A 16652-nucleotide genomic window follows, 5' to 3' on the forward strand; every position below is an offset into this window, starting at 1 on the left:
AAAAAGAAAGAAAGAAAGGCATTTCCCAGACTGTAATTAGGAGGTGGCTCTTGACTGACTATGGCCGGGTTTTCTCTTTTCAGAAGCATCTAGTTCCCTGCCAGGCTCCCCTGATCTGGAGCACCGGGTGGGGGTCTGGACAGCACGTGCGCTCCACGAAGGAACTATCTGGGGAAGACTCAGGGTAGGCCGTGCTGAGAGGAGGAGGAAGGTGGCAGGGAAGGGCTGACAGGCATGGCAGCTGTGATGAGCGAGGCCTAGCAGGCACGCGGCTAACAGGAGGTCTCCTCAGAATCATCAAGGGGGAGGGCTGGGCCCCTGGATTGTGTGTGCAGACCCAGAGCACTGCGGATCGAGAGCTGGGCCCACAGCACAGTACTGGAGGGAAGGTATTTTTGGAATCACAGAGGAGAAAAGATCTCTGGGCCTATTAGACCTGCAAGAATGTAAACAAATAAAAGTACGAATAATGTCCAAGAAGGGGTTCACTTAGGGCATAGCGTTTCTTATCCTTCGCATCATCGGCACTGTGAGGCAGGTAATCCTTTGTCGTCCTGTGTATTGCAAGATGTCTAGCAGCAGCCCTGGCCTCAGCCCACCAGAGGACAGGAGCGCCTTGACCCCTGCCCAACCCCAGGTGTGATAATACATTCAGATGACTCCGTATGTCTTCTGTCGGGGTTGGGGGGCAAAACTGCCTCCCCACAGAGAACATTGGCTTAGTTTCACGTTCCCAAAGTGTGCATCATGGAATGGGTTTATGCAAAACGGACGTGGGGTCTCTGTGGCCCTGTCAGTCAGCAAATGCGGAGTGAGAAGCCGCTAACCAGAGCTACTTGTTTGCAGGACGTCCCAGGCCTGCCACACGACCACGGACACGTTAAATCTCCAAGAGGGAGCGTGTCCAATCAGTGCACTTTCAGTACACACTGGACATTGCTACATTAGACACCTTCACGGCCTGGAAGGCACGAGGGTTAATAAACACGTTATTGGCGCTTTAAAACGGACATATCTACCCAGTAGATTTTGTTTTTGCCTTTTCATGGTCATCCGAGGTCGGTCTAATTATTCCTTCATCTAGGAGAACCAGGGCTCAGAATTAAAGTATGTTCTCATGGCCAACAACCAACACATGGGGAGACTGGGTTTTAGATTCTCCATTCCATGTTCTTACTAGGGTTCCACCTGGCCTCCTGGGCACTGCCCCATGCTTCTGAAATTCAGGTCCTGCCACGAAGTTTCTCCCCAATCTCCGTGACACGGGCCATCTTCTATTCAGAGTTCTCTTGAGAGACACTGTTCATTGGGTCCGCATTTACAGAGGCAAATGGGAGGCTCAGTGGGAAAATACTGGCTATCTTCGGCACAAGGCAGCTTCCTCGGGTTACAATTTTTAAGTAAAACGGTTTTCTTCCTTCTGAAAATGAAAATGGTCATTGCATTGTTTTATGTTTTCTTTGCTTGCCAGGAAGCTCAGATCCAAAACTTCTATCTTGTCTGACAGTGTTCTTCCTTCTTGGTTCTATTATTATTTATTGCGTATTTTCATACGGTTTGTATACAGCCTCAAACACATATAATTAATAAATGGAAACCTTGCAAAATATTCACCCCTTTAAAAAAACCCTCAATGCTTAAAAACGGTTCCATCTGATTTTATTTTGTAATCATAGTGAAATGCTATGTGTGGGTGGCGGCCAGGAGGGGTCCCATTTGGGTGAAAGACAAGCAGCCATCCTTGTGGGTTTCATCTAAGACCCGTATCATCGTATCATCGGAGAGGCAAGCGTGGGGCTTACAAAGCCTTTGCATAATCATTACCTTATTTGAGCTCATCAACTAGCCTGCGAGCTGGAGCAGGTATCACTAATTACCATTCCCATTTGACTGCTGATGAGTAAACAAACCCAGGCTCAAATATTTTTAGAGGACTTATTTTTTGCTTTCCAATGTTTCTGGCCCAGACTAGCTGGTGGAAGAATTGAGAGGTAGAGTTGGGTCTTTGGCCTCCACGTGGGACGCTGGACCTGAGCAGGTGGCAAATCTGCGGCACCTGTAATTGACGCAGCCACACCACCCCCCACCCCGGCAACTACCCCCACATACAAGCTCCAGGGTCCGAGAGGGGGCAGTACAGCCCTCACTGATCTGCACGCGTTTCCCACTGAGCACAACCATGGCCAGAGTCCTCCCCACAGGGCCCCAGACACACATCGCCAGTCACACAACAGATATTCCCAAGACAGAGGGACAATTTTTAGAGTTCTGTGAAACTCAAAGATCCTCAAATTGTAGGGCTATGTACAAGATTAAAAAGACGAGATCATAAGGGCACCTGGGTGGCTCATTCGGTCCAGAACATCCGGCTCTCGGTTTCGGGTTCTGATCTTGGGGTTATGGGATCAAGCCCGGTGTCAGGCTCTGCGCTCAGCAGGGAAACGGCCCGAGATTCTTTCCCTCTGCCGCCCTTCCCCCGCCCAGCACCCCCCGACCGCCTGCCCTGGGCGCACGTGTGCTAAGATAAATCAATAAATCTCGAAAAAAGAAGCTTGAGGTTATAAAACGTGATGGCTTTTGTCTGTAGCCTCTGCATGGCCACTCGAACTGCAGCGGTGGGAGTCAGCTCTGGCCGCCATAATAAAATGCCACAGAAGCGGGGTGGTTCGAGCAACAGAAACTTCACTCTCACCGTTCTGGGGGCCAGAAGTCCAAGTCCGAGGCGCTGACTGTTGTGGCTCCGGTGACTTCTCCGGCGGCGCGTCTCACGGGTGCTCACTCCTCGGCGTGCGCCCGAGAGAGCGGGCGAGCGAGTGCTCAGGGGAACGTGGAAGCTGGAGGCCGCTCTCCCCGCTAGTGAGGGCCTTTGTGAGCTGATTTAGCCTTAACGACCTCCACGGGGCCTCTCTCTCCAAATACGGCCACGTGGGGGGCCTTGGGACCCGCAGCAATGAATTAGGGGAGGGGGCGCGATTCAGCCCACAGCAAGCAGACGTGTCGTCGGGGAGTAAGTTTATTCCCAAGGTTTGTTCCAGCCTGGATGGGGCGAACCCTGCCATCAGCCATTGCTGACGGGCTCAACAGCACGCACGGGACTCCTGGAGCAAACCCGAGGCCAAGCACGAGGTTTGGCGGCTTGGGCTGTAACTGCCCTGAACTCCCTTCTCAGTGGATCTCTGGAGTCCCGCACTCAGGGTCACTTCGAGTCTGGCTCTAGTTTCCAAATTTGCACATGGGCCGGCACCCCAGGGCAGCAGGTATAGAGAGCTGCACAGACAGCTGGTCCGAGGAAGCGGGGAGGAAATGTCTTCTGTAGTTCCAGAGAGGGGCTCCAGCAGAACCCCGCTTCTCTGTCTTCAGGGACACCATGATCGCAGGGCTTTGGGTTTAAAAATAAAATCACAACGCTCTCTGAAGTGTCGCCTTTTGTCTGACTTGCAGTATAAACTAAGGGCAATTAAAATCAAGGCCCTCCTTGTTGCGTGGGATGGTTCATCAGTAAATTTGCTTCCTTTGCTATCTGGTCCCAGATGATGTGAGATCTCTGTCATCCTGGGTGAATAACATGGCGACACCCCAGCCTAGTGTTCTTCAGGGAAGGCTGATGTGTTATTTAAGGCCACACTCCTATTCTTTTTTACTCCATTTCCTTAATTTCCTATGAATGTGCTAGAAAGATGGCCCAATGATAAAGGAATCTTGGGATCATTGATTGACAATCACGCCTCACCCTTTTCCTCATCTCTCTCTCTCTCTCTCTCTCAAGGATAAGGGACCCAGAGCCTCGCATGATAAAGCCACAAAAGGAACCAAATTATGCTGAGCAAAAAATATTCTTTTCCTGAGAATTTCCCAGGAGTTTGGGTATTTTTGACTCTTGCTCACTAAATATGGAAAGATTGAGACACCACGAGAAGCAGGGGAGCTGTTCTGCTTTTTTTAGTCCTTCTGTTAAGAAATCATTTCATCTCTTTGAGGCTGTGTTTACAATGTCTCAGAAGTCCCCTCCCTGTGGAAAAGTCAGAGCCCTCTGCACGGTCACAGTTTCTGGAGATGTTCTCTGGCTTTTATTTTTGTATAAAGGATAAAGCTCCGTGAATGATCATTTCTATTTCCTGGTGGTCTGATGGCTGCCCAACACAGGGAATGAAGCAAATGGCATCTTTTTTCTTGGAGGAGTCCTCCCTTTACCTCGAGATCCGCACTGGCTCCCAGTGTTCTCTGAATTGATTCAGTGGGCGTGTCAGTGGAACTGCGGGGTGGGGTGGGGGGCCAGGGGTGGAGGTGGGGGTGGTGGGTTGGGGGGTGGGGGGGTGGAGGTGAGGGGTGGAGGTGGGGAAGGCGGAGGAGGGACAACCTGGGTACCAGGGCTAGGGAGGGAACTTTGTACTGCCCTCTGCATGCATAGTATGCCTTTTTATGAAGGGATAGATAAGATCGGGAACTTCAGTTAATGGGGGTTAATTTTAAGGATATGATTGTGGAAATCAAGAAGAGGTGGAATGGTCAGCTCTACTGAAAATGAGTGCATTGTTCAAGGAGCATTAAGACTCATTCAGAGTTCAGAGTTTAATACTTTGGCGGTAGCGTTGGTTCAAGAGCAACCTGGTGACCGGCCATACTGCCGGTCCTGTGTCACATGCCCCCCCCCCCCCCGCCCCCCGGGGTCATTTTACGTGTTTCTCTATTTTTGGTAGTACATGCACTCTGGTCTTCAGAACTAGGGGTTTGGTCAGATTCTTCTCCTTGTTCTTGTTTCGCTAAGGACTCAGAATTGGCCTTGTGTTTTCTATCTGGTGATCTCTCCCTTAGGGTTATGAGCAACCACTAATGTTCATTGTCTGGATATATTAATTCATTATTGTCGAGAAATGATCATATACTGATTTTATCATTCTTTATTGGCCGGGAGACCAGCTATGAAGAGAAAATTTCCAGGTCAACCGTTTGATTGCCCTGATGTACGGTTCCTTCAGGAAACAGTAAATGCTTGATTCTTTCCTTCTATTTATTAGTTTTCGGGATAATGAGTTGGTTCTCTGAGGAGCATATGGAGAAGTTCTGCATTCCTATAAAGTCATATTTTTAACTGTGTTCATAGACTATCTAGGCCTTACCAGTGTTCAGGACTGCACAGGGAAAAACAAGACTCTTTAGGAAGAGCTTCTCATGCACTGTTTGTGGAAATGTCAATCGTTGGAACCACTCTAGAAAAGATAAGTACGTTGCTCCAACCCAGCAATTTTTTTTCTAGAGAAACTCTTAAAGTTGCAGGTGTACAACATTATTTATAATAATAGGCATAAAAAAAAACCACCCTGTTAATGTCCAAAAAAGGAGAATAACTAAATGGATTATTATATATTCAAGTGATAGAATAGATCAATATATAGCAACATAGATTTCAAGAACATAATATTGAACAAAAAACAGACTATAGAATGAGTATGGTAACATATCGTTTGTATAAAATTAAAATCTACAAAACGATACTGTGTGCTGTTTATGGCTACATATATAGATTTTAACTGTAATAAAACATGAACAAAACCCTTCTTTCTCTGAGCTCCCTGGGAAGAGAGAACTGTAGTTTGTAAATAACTCTTTTTATATTATTTTCCTGTTTCTCTGCTCATTGCACTGCTTTGCCTTCCGGCTTCCCCTGGGATTCAGGTTTGATTGGCTAGTCTGATTGATACTTCCACTTGGACGCATTCTTGCGAAGGCATACGGGGGAAATGGCAGTGACCGGCCTGGGTGGTGAGCCACTTTAGGGGACCAGGGTGGAGGGAGCAACAGTACTGAAGAGAGAACCCCAAGGTTGTATTTACTCCGTGCTTTCTGCAACCTTCCAGAAGGAAGACTGTTTCTTGGGTAAACATGTCAGATCTGTAAAAAGTACAGGAAATCAGCTTCCGAAATCAGTTGCGTGCTCTGTGACAGTATAAAGTGCAAATTTTCATCACCAGAGGAGCTGCAAACAAAGAAAAACGGAGCCCTGGGCGATAGGAGGCAAAAGCCACAATGTTTGGGGGTGGGAGAAACAGTCTTGTGCTCTGAGAAATGAGACTGTGGGTTTTGGGAGGCAAGCTGGCAGCCCACAAATGTTTTTTGTTAAAACTGTTTTGGCAAAAAAAAAAAAAAAATTTTTTTTGGCTGAATTTTTATTGGGAAAAATGTACTATTTAAAATTGGGTAAACATTGAAGTATTGGGAGATTTCACATTAAAAACTATATAAATTCGGGCACCTCTGGGCTCACTGTGTGTGGGTGGCAGGGAGCAGTCACCGGGAGTGCCGTCCCCTGCAGGGGGAGCATGTGCTCTCCCGCTACCTGCTGTCCCCACAGGACAGTGCCCCTTATCCCTGTCACCTGCCTTCTCCATTAACAGATCAGTACTGCCTACTTTCCCTCAGCAGATAATGGCATTTGCATTTCTCCCCTTACCAAGGTTTCTTCCCTTAGAACATTTTCAATCACATGTTTCCAGTCATATTCAAATGAAAACCAAGAGCCCTGCGCCCCTAGGGCTCCCCCACCTTCCTCAGGCCTTTGATTTCTTTGGGAGTTGTGCAATCTGATTCCACTAAAAGGTGAGTTGGTAGATCCTCCTTAAAACCCTGGTTCCTCATTGGCAGGACCCTGACCTTAGTGCTTGGTCTTGGTCCTCTGTGGCCGTGAAAGATGGCAGAGTGCACCCGACTGCCAAAAATAAATTTTACAATTCTGAATGCAGACCGCACTCTATTATTTATAACACCCACAGCAACGATTCCCAAAGAACGAAGTCTAATTAAGAATTCCTACTCATTATCTAGTGAGAAAATAGATTGGGATGAGTCCCAGACTCCATCCCTGCCTGTGTATGGGGTGGGGGCGGGAGGGCAAGGGCTCCCCAGATGAGGAGAAAGAGAGGCTCAGTGGCAGGTTCAAATAGGTCATTCAATCAAAAGACTCATTTCCACAGGGCAACCTCGCAGAAGACTGCGTGCCCAGTGCCGTGGGCAGAAGTGGGTTCAGATGAATCAGTGTGGACTGAGACTGAAATATAAAAGATACTGCCAGCTCAACAACACAGGCAAACTGTAGCTGGAACGTTTCCATGGAGAGGGCACGTGCATGATGTGAACCAGAGGATGTCGGGAAGGGGTGACCCGAGGGATACCCACCACCACCACCATTTTGCAAAATTCAGCTTCCATCTCTGCTTCCTTACCTGTCCAATATCCCATTGCTAGAGAGCCATATCTTGGTATTCAGACACGATCCCTAGGCATGGTCTCTTTTTGTATAAATATCCTTGGGAGAAGCTTTAAAAAAGGCTTTTTAAAATACCGTTACTGTCTGTGCCAGCCTCTTCCTTATACATGAATTCGTGCCCAAGGTGACATAGCTAGTCAGTGGTCACCAACAGTGGGCTCCTCCAACTCCAGATTTCTTGGTCTTTGTAGAAGTTAGTTCTCAGTGTATGTTCCTAGGACTTCTGCGGGTCCTGAGGCAGGTCTATGAGGTCAGAACTGTTTTCACAGTAATACGAAGACAGTATTTGCCTTTTGAACTCTCATTCCCTCATGGACATATGGTGGAGTTTTCCAGAGGCTACATGACATGTGCTATTACTACAGATTGAATCAGAAGCAGATAGGGAATCCAGCTGTCTTCTAAGTCAGGCGCTGAAGAGCTTTGCAAACATACAAAACAATGCCATTCTACTTGCTTATTTTTTTGTTTATTTATTTTGGAGCTCTTTGGGATTGTCAATAATTTTGAGGAGTGCAAAGCATCCTGAGATCGAAATATTTGAGAACTGCTGTTCAGTGGCACAGCTAGCACACTGCCTAATCTTCTTCATCGAGATGTGGGCTGAGTTGCTTTTTCTCTGAGACAGCCAGCACTGGAAGTGAGAGTCGATGGGGAGAAAGGTGGGCTTTAATGGAGGACAGACTTAGGCCTGAGAAGATAGCAGGAGGGTCTTCAGGGAGAGAAGAGGGCATGGAGAGGGGAGTTGGGAAGCGCTAGGAACAAAAGCTTCTCTATACCCAGGACTGGGAGTTGGATTATTATGGTGTAGTGGTGGGAACGAAGACCTGCTTCGGAAGACTCGTTTCAGCAAAACCATTTAGGAATGGTGCGATCTGGGCAGATCACTTATCTTCATAGGGTTTTCCTCTTCCTTAGCTCTTGGCAGGACAAAATCAAGATTTTCAACCCACTATGATGATAAAATCATAGATAATAATACATAGAGAAGTAATGAAAGATAAAATAATATAAAAGAGCAAAGCTTAGAAATATTGATTTAATAAAAAATTAAGGCATATTTGGCATTGTCTCCTAGCGTAAGGCTGCTCTACTTATCTGAGTTCTGATGTGCTTTCTTGAGTGGGAGCACAGCGAGCATAGGATGGGTTCACCCCAGGAAGCGTAAGTCACCACAGCAGAGGAAAGAGGCAAAGATCCACTGAAACTAGGTGATTTAGTACAGTTCCCTTTTGGCTCAAAGTCTCTAGAGGTCTAACATACGGTTTGGTGCATCTCCTGTTAGCATGTGTCCTCAAAGAATAGAGGAGAGACCACTTGGAAGGACGGTCAAGAGTTACCAGAATTTCTGGCCACACAGACTTGTGATTTCCCAGCTCTGTCACCTAATTTATTTGTGTGTTTTTGAGCAAGAGATAGAATCTCTTTGAAAAATGGAATAATATTGACCACCGTCTAGGTAGCTATTCAATGAGAAAACATATGTCAAATTGGCTGGCTCATAGCCAGCAGTCTATGAAACATTGGCCTCCTTCTCTTTTCTCGAAGTGCATACACAGAGAACTAGATGATATAACAGGAAAAGTTGCTTTTGGGGGGGGTATCTCTTGATGACACAGAGGGCTGTCTCAGAGGAGTGGGTTTCCAGCACTTAGATGTTGATTAAGAGGAGAAGAAATTTGATAATTGTGTACATGGAGCTGAGAGGATGCCATCTCAGTGGCCTGGTCATTCCTGGCAGCTGCATGGAATGTTTCCTGATTCATAGCTGCTCTCCTTGGTCCTACTTCCCGGGAGGCATGATGGACGAACCCACAGGCAGCAAAGACTTTGCTCCCCATTTATCTTCTAGCTTGCTGTTGGAGCCATTTGTTTTCTAACAGGTGAGCTGGAGGAGATGGATTATAGGTTGTCAGGATAATAAGTAACGGGATGTTGTGATCATTTTCTTTGTGATGTAGAAGTGGGAAATACTTAAGTGCTTCAATTTAGCCTAACAAGCAGCTCAGGAAATAGAAATTTCTGAATCCCAATCTTCCCTCCCTGGTTTCACTTACTGACTTGAAAATTCCCAGAAAAAGTGCCTTATTCAGGTTTAAGGAAAAAAAAAAAACACCTCTTGGCACAATTGTATTTGGAGAAGATAAAGTAAACACTGGCTAGAGTTAAACATTATTTGACAGTACTTTGTGCAAATAAATATGGTAGGCAAAGAGATCGGAGGAGACGTTGGTCGGTGCCACTGAATGAGCTCCAACTGAAAACCTTCTCTTAGGATCCCAGAACACAGAGTTCTAGAACTCCAAGCACACAGTTTGCATGCAATCTGAGAAGGGGATTGGAAAAAGCATAGGCCTTGGAATTGGGAGACAGCTGGGTTTGAACTGGGGCTCTTCTATCTGCTAGGTGTGTGACTTTGGAAATATCCTTTAACCATAGGAACCTCAATTTTCTTATCCATAAGTTGGAGATGACAAAATCTACCTTGTAGAACTGTTTTGAGGATTCGACATAATGTATGTGAAGTGTGTTATAACAACAGATGCCTAATCAATGGTAGCTCTGATGATCATGTTGTCTGTAGTCTGTACTGATAAATTTAGGACATCTACTTTAACTGAAACTATTTGCCTTAGGGAGTTACCTCAGAGCACCCCTTTATATACCACACACTTTACTGTTCGCTCCTCTAGTCTTGCTGAAAACGACTAGGTTTGGAGACAAGTCAACTCCTCAATGGTCACAAGCCACATACATAGCCTTAGGAAGGAAGCACATTAACTACATTGTGTAAGTATGAGAACAATGGCAGGTCCTTGTGGATAGAGAAGATGGAGGACGGGTGATCAGATCCACTCTTCCTAGTTATAATGGAAGATCATCGCAACTTACTTTCCTACAGCTTTGGAAAACATACATACAGATATAAAGCAAATAGAGCAAAATGTCAAGAATCATTGCCCATAGGCAGAGGGTATAAAAGTGTTCATCATCCTATTCTTTCAATGGCTCTGTATGTTTGCAAGTTTTTATGATTAAGAGGGGAAAAAAGAGAGGGGGGGGACTTAGGGGTTGGTACTAGACTTCTTGTTAACACTGGAAAAACTAAGAGACAGTAATCGTTCTATTCCCTGTTAGTAGACCAGCAGGCCATACTGGTTTAAAAAAAAAGGAGACGAAGCCTTAGACTTTTCAATGTGACAGAGAGGAAATCTAGTTATATGTCAGTCCCTTAAAGTCACGATGAGAAATCCGGGTGCTGGGATGTGGGCGACTTTCTCAGCAGCAGACAGTCCTTCCTGAGTGGAGGTGGGGAGCCTGATCTCAAGACGAATTGAGGTAATTGACAAGACTATTAGCTCATCTCCATTTGTAGGCGGAGTTTGCAGTGGGAGAATCTTTGGTTCTCAGGGGACTTGGAGGTGCGCAGGCTGTTCGAGCTGCCTTCATCGGAAATAGACTGACTTATTTAATTCAGGAGCTTATGGTCTCGAGTTCAGTGCAGTTGCTCAGCAGCTGTGGAGGAGGACAGGTGAGAGCCTGCCATTTGCCTCAGGGCTCATCCAGCTGTCAGCCCCATTTCTTCTGCAGACAGATGTTTCAGGACGACTGTGTCTGCTTTTTGCTTTGCCAGCCTGCATGGAATCTCAGGGCTTCGGACTTGGAGAGACGTTTGAGTCTTAACCTGGGCTCCTAGATTCTTCCTTTGGTGACTATGGATGGGCTTCCGGGATTCCAAGAACACTTTTCAACAGTCTCGTGATTCTAAGCTTTCTTCCCTAGGAAAGGTTCCTATCTTTCAGCAGATTCCAATAAGTGATTACAACTCGAGAAATTTAAGAGCCGCTTATCTGGTCCAACCCCTACACCCCACATAGCAGACAGAAAAAAAATGAGAGAACAAATTAGGAAAAACATTTTTTTGGAATGTCTGTATACTTTAAAGAACTGACCTGGTTTTCAGCCTCTGCAGACTGAGCTAATGGGCCAGGAAAATCGGTTGAATGACAGAGAGCCACTGGGGAGCTTTTGCTGTCAGCACAGAAACTCCAAATAGCAGAGACAAGTCTGGTTGAAATCCCTACGAAGGCAACATCATTTGGGAGCAGGCTCTGCAGTCTCGCTGGAGAAGCCAGTGACATGGGGGAGACCAGTTGGATGCTTTTGCATATTTACATTTGAGCTCTGAGAAAAAGAGTATCATTGAGAAATATTAATGTCAACAAATTCTATTGTCCACCCATTTTCCTCTCCACCTCTCCACCTGGCCCATCCAACCCATTTTTAAAAAATGTGGGTCTCTTGGCAGAACTGAGTTCTGGCAGAACTGAGAACCGAGAAAGCTCAGTTTTCTTTCTGAAACACAGAAAGCCCTCTCTTTGATGAAGTATGGCTGTGCTCACCCAATGAGCAAGATAAATACAGAAGAGATTCTTTAAACATTGAAAGTGATAGGGGCATAGCAAGGGGTTGGAGAATAGCTATAACCAACCCATTTAGGTACCTCTATCTTATTTTTCTTTAATTAAGCATAAATAACAGTTTTAAGTTAGTTTCAGGTTTACATTATAACGATTCAGCAATTGTATACATGACTCAGTGCTCATCACCGTAAGTGATCCCCCTCACCTGTTTCACCCATCTCTTTACACCTCCTCCCTGGAGAAAGGCTCCAAGTGTCTGGGTGCCAGATGGAGGGTCTGGTGTGTCCTGAAGTTGCCTCTGCCTGTCTTGAGTGGCTCCTGGTGATGTGGGAAGCTTCCTTCTGCATCCAATCTCCTTTCTGCCATAGTCTCTTATTGTCAGCTCCTCCCGAGCACCCAATCACCCCGTGGACCTCTCTGTTAGTAGCATCTTTCTACCACTGCACTGACTTTCATGCCAAGTTTGAAATTTCCCTTATGGGACATCTGTTGGATTTTGTATACGCTTCTCCTGGATTAGGAGGTCACTGAGGGCATATTCAGACATGTCACGATGAGGAAAAATACCTTGGTGGGCAAAGTATCTATGACTATGGTCTCCCAAATACCTTTCAGCCCAGATCCAGTATGCTCGAAAAGGTCCCATCTGTCTCCTACCTCAGCCTTATTCCCACTTGCCATGGCTTGGCCAAAGAACCATCGTTCATACGTTCAGCCATTCAGCTCATCACTTGTTTGTTTCAAAATTCATTTGTTTACTCATATATTTCGCAAATGTTGATTGGCTCACAATTGGAATATACAATTGCTCACCCCATCCCCCGCCCGAAGAATATTTGTAGGATTCACATTTGAGAATCAAAATCTCAGAGTGATCTTCCATGTTCCCCTTTCCATTGGCCTGTTTCTATCCTCAGCCTATCGTGTGTGCCCTACTTGATTTCTCCTGCTGCATTTAACCCCATCGATGGTCCTTTTACCCCATTGGCAAGTCTTGCCCCTCTTCCACTTTGACTTCTATCATTTCCTTTTTCAGGTCATCCTCACCTCTCCCTTAGACCAAATTTTCTGGACTTGCCTTGTCCTACTATGATACATTGACATACCTGTAGCCATAATGAATTACTTACCTGTTTTCTGGTGCTTTCTTATCTCTTCATTCCATTGTGACTTTTTTTGATAGCAATCCTTTTTTTTTTTTTTTAAGATTTTATTTATCTGTTTGACAGACAGAGATCACAAGTACGCAGAGAGGCAGACAGATAGAGAGGTGGAAGCAGGCTCCCTGCAGAGCACAGACCCTGATGTGGGGCTCGATCCCAGGACACTGGGACCATGACCTGAACCGAAGGCAGAGGCTTTAACCCACTGAGCCACCCAGGTGCCCCGATAGCAATCCTTTTTTGATGGTAAAACTTTTTGCCTGTAATCCTTCTCCCCTCCCCCGCTTTTCAGCCTTTCAAAATCCCACTCATCCTTCAAGGCTGAGATATTTGAGCTCAAGTGTCCATCACCCCTCCTGAGAAGCCCCTCCCAAACTTTCCTTCAACCCTGCTCTCCAGTTATTGCGAATTTGACTGCACATTTCAAAAGCACACTCTGTCCAGAAGGCTTTGTTTATGTAATCTATTCATGGTGCTTTGAACACTCTGATTTGGATAATGACTTATCTGTTTCTGTTGGACGGGGAGCTCGCTGAGGTCACAGACAGTCTATGCATTTATTTCCTGACTCATTCCATGAGCAGGCACTGAACTGGGCACCAGAGACTGCACCACGGTGCTTGTGGTTTACCTGGAGAGACAAACAAGTCAACCTACCATCATCAAGTAAGGTGACAATTGATGGAGGATACATGTGAGGCTTGACACATGGTCAAGAAAGGAGAGTTTATGATGATGAATTACAGAAGGCTTCACAGAGGTAGAGCTGGTTGAGTTCGGACTTAAAGGATATATTGCCTTATTTCGTTAATCCTGAGTACACATTTTCCCCCCATATTTTGAAACCAGAATGTCTTTTGATCAACGTGTACCTATCGTGTGGCAGCATTTCTTTTTCGCCGCAACACTGATACTGATTTGGCAGGGTGTCATACGGTCTGTGGCATCTTTGTACTAAGGTAGGGTGCTTAGATTCTTGTGGTTACATGTAAAAGGTACCAACTTGATTTTAAATGAAACGTGTGCATGGGAGGTGTATTAGTTTCCTACCACTGCTGCAGTAAGTCACCACAAATGCAGCAGCTTTCAGCAACACAAATTTATTCTTTTACAGTTCTGGAGATCAGAAGTAAAAATGAATCTTGAGGTGCTAATATCAAGATGTCAGCAGGTCTGTTTCCTTCTGGAGGCCAGGGGAGGAATCTATTCCTTGTCTTCTCCAGCTTTTGAGGCTGCCTTCATTCATTTCTCGGCTTGTGGCCCCTTTGCTCATCTTCAGCGTGAATCACTTCAATCTTTGCTTCCCTTGCCACAACACCTGCTCTCTGACTCTGACCACCCCCTCCTCCCTCTTATAAAGACCTTTGTAATTACACTGAGCCTATGTGGCTAATCCAAGATCATCTGCCTATCTCAACACTCTTAATTCATTACATCTGCAGATAAGATAACATGCATAGGTCCTGGGGGGTGAGAATGTGGGCATCTTTGGGTGGTCATCAGTTGGCTTACCACATGCGGAATTTATATTAAGGATACTGATATGCTCTTAGACCCCAACATGGGACTATGGTTATGTCCCAGGAGGAGTCTCGAATTTCTGTTTCCCCTATCTGATCCTGTCTCTGTCTCTATATTCCTTCTTTCTCATGGCAGATTGATTTTCTCTGCAACTCTGCCATGCACAGGAACATGATTGTCAAGAATTCCTGAGCCTGTAAGTTATGGCTTCACCATGCAGAGATTGCCAACCCCATTTGTTCCAAATTCCTAAGAAAAAAGCTCTGACTAGCACTCTTGGGTCCATGTCACCCTTTGCCAAAGATCTAGCCAAAACGGTGGCCACAGACAAAGGATACAGCTCTTCCACAACATACAAAATGGCTGCCAGGAAGGAAGGATCTCGAGGGATGCTCGTCTGGGCACATCCTAGAACACAGTCTTCTGAAAGGATGACTCGTTCATCAGGAAATTAAGTAAGAGGGTAACATTTCAAGTAGAATGTGCTGGTACTTGGTCAAGTGTTTTTCCAAAAGTGAGTCTCCACTGAAATATTTCTTGAATTAGGTTGAGTTGTAAAAGTTCTTCAGTGTCTTCATCCATGGGGTTTTACTACCTCTTGCCTGGAACCCTGTGGTCAGTCCCACGGCACCTCTCCCTGCCCTGCCATGTCACATTTTTGCCCAGAATTCTTTAGTCACTTTCAAGAATAAAGTCCAAACTCTAATCTGGATTCATCTGTAAAATGATGAGTGCTTCCCTCTCCCCTGCATCTGGGACGGAAGAATAATAATGCTGATTTCGTAGATGTGCTGAGTAGATGAAGTGGAGATAAGGGATGGTGATATTTCCCTGCAAATCTCCAGTGTGAGTCCTCTGCCCTGATCAGGTTGGCTTCTGTTTTCCAAGCAGACCTTAATCATTCTCATGGCTACAGCTTTGTTTTCCAACAGCCTTGGAAATAAACACCTGCTTCTCACCTCCTGTCTTCCCCAGCCCCGTCTATTTCGTTAAGCCTGGCTAGGCTACAGATGTTCATTCTTTCCTCTTACCCGAAAAGCATCTCTTGTTTGTTCTATGCAGTCTCAGAGCACATTATGTAGTCCAGTTTCCTCCCTGAATGTGGGAAACCATCCACACCCCGCCTTCCTGGCGGCCATTTTGCTTCCACGTGAACACTTTCAGTGTTGATGAGCTAAATTTGGGCCGCTCATCCTGATTGCTTCAACAGCTCTAATTAAATAACTATACCATGTAATTATCTTTTTAGTCATGACAGTCTTGCCTTTTTAATAACATTTTCAGTATTTCCAGGGGAACAAAGTAGCTGCTTGAAAGATATTGGTTGTATTTCTGCCTAAAATGACAATTTCACGACATTAGTAGTTAAACCATTGCTACCACTTTTCTCTTCTTTCAAATTTACCATTCCTTGGAGGAGACATATTGTTTTTCCAGGACTTGTGATTATTGGAACGATGTCTAGAACAGATGTCTGAGCAGAAAGAAGGCAAAGGTGTCTGTTGATCCTTGAACCAACTTTTCTTGGGCCACTTTAGATTACTTTTCAACAGTATTTGAATTTTTGGAAAAAAAGGAAAAACTTCTGCAATACAACTTCTACTCCTTCCTCTGTATTCTTTCAATCTTTACTATTCACATATGACTATATCTACATCTATATCCCTGCTTTAATTTTTAAGAAAATTAGGATTAGACCCTATATGTTGTTCTCAATTTCCTTTTAAAAAGACTTAAAAAGCAGAGAAAGACAATTATCATATGGCTTCACTCATATGTGGAATATAAGCAATAGCACGGAGGACCGTAGAGGTGGGGAGGGAAAATTAAAGGGGAGAAATAAGGGAGGGAGATGAACCATGAGAAACTATGGACTCCAGGAAATAAACTGAAGGTTTCAGGAGCGGGGGGGGAGGGATGGGGTAGCTGGGTGATGGGTATTGAGGAGGGCACGTGCCTCAAAAAGTAATGATGTACTACACAGTGGTTAATTGAACATAATAAAAATAAATAAATAAATAAATAAATAAAAAGACTTGACAATATACCAATGGCCTCTTCTCATGTCAATGTACAAAGATTTAATTATTCTTAATGGCTCCATGGTGTGGCACAGTTGGTCTATTTTTTTTTCCCCTACTGACAGTACATCTATTGTTTCCAACTGATTCCTGAATTCCAATTTCTCTGCTTTGAAAGGTATTAAAAAGATAAATGACCACCACACTCTTACTTATAAATTTACCTCATATTAAGGGTTGAGCTTTATTGCCTCCACTGTTT

This window comes from Lutra lutra, chromosome 13, assembly GCF_902655055.1.
Source record: "Lutra lutra chromosome 13, mLutLut1.2, whole genome shotgun sequence".
Taxonomy (NCBI): Eukaryota; Metazoa; Chordata; class Mammalia; order Carnivora; family Mustelidae; genus Lutra; species Lutra lutra.